Genomic DNA, 983 nt, shown 5'->3' with positions numbered 1-983 from the left:
CGTTAGGCTTGTCCCTAAAATTCAACTCGCGTCTTGTTATATCCTGAAAATTCAGATATCGTGCTCCTAGAACTGGCGCCTTCACAACCCGCGCCTTGCTATCCCGAAATTACAACGCGCGCGGAAACTCCCTCCAACTGCCAAAGCCCGACACGCAAAATCCCCCTTCTAACCCTGAGCCGAAAGGGCCGCTAGTTCAAATCGGTGGGGGGTACTTTTGTAGCACACCCTACATTTTGGACAAGTGCGTCCCTAAGTCATGCTTCACCCCTCCCATCGCCCCCTTTTCGCCATTCGAGATCCCAGGCCGCCATAACCTCTCCGCTCCAGCCGTGAAACCCCACCCTCCTCCGTCCTCCACGGCACCGCTGCCCAGCCGGAGCCTCTTCCCCGACGACGTCGTCCACCACAATAGCTCGACGTCCCTCGTCCACCTCCCTGGATGAGGAACCGTGGTCCATCTCGTCGTCCCGCCGGTTCAGCCGCCCCGTCCTCCACCTCCAAGGATATGCTCCGACGATCGCCTCGTCTATCATGGCTGCTCCATCCCCACAGCACTGCCTTAACCTGTTCCACCAGAACCACAACATCCTCACCGACTCCTCGGACGAAGCCGAGGCCTACTTGGCGCCACTAAAGAGGTTGTACACTCATCGCATCGCACCTTTCCTTAACACGACCTCCCGGCGCCGATGGTGTTCCATCCCACACCCCCATGGAGCGGCTACCTTGAAGCCAGCGCCGCGGGCGACATCTCCATGGCGGCTCTCCCCCAGTGCGAGGCCCCTTCGGCGGCGGCGTCCATAACAGCCGGATCTACTGCTGCTGCTCTGGCTCTCGCTCGCTCGCTCGCGCTGCTGCTGCTGCTTCAGCTCTTGCTCGATCGCTCGCTCGCCCAGCTGCTGCTGCTCTCCCCCTTGCTCGTGCTGCTGCTCTACTCCGATTAAGCCACACTTCAGTCGACTAAATCGACTTTTGGGTCA

The sequence above is a fragment of the Triticum aestivum genome, chromosome 1B, assembly GCF_018294505.1.
Source record: "Triticum aestivum cultivar Chinese Spring chromosome 1B, IWGSC CS RefSeq v2.1, whole genome shotgun sequence".
In the NCBI taxonomy this organism is placed as follows: Eukaryota; Viridiplantae; Streptophyta; class Magnoliopsida; order Poales; family Poaceae; genus Triticum; species Triticum aestivum.
The sequence above is the reverse complement of the archived record's forward strand: the minus strand, read 5'-3'. Positions refer to the sequence as shown.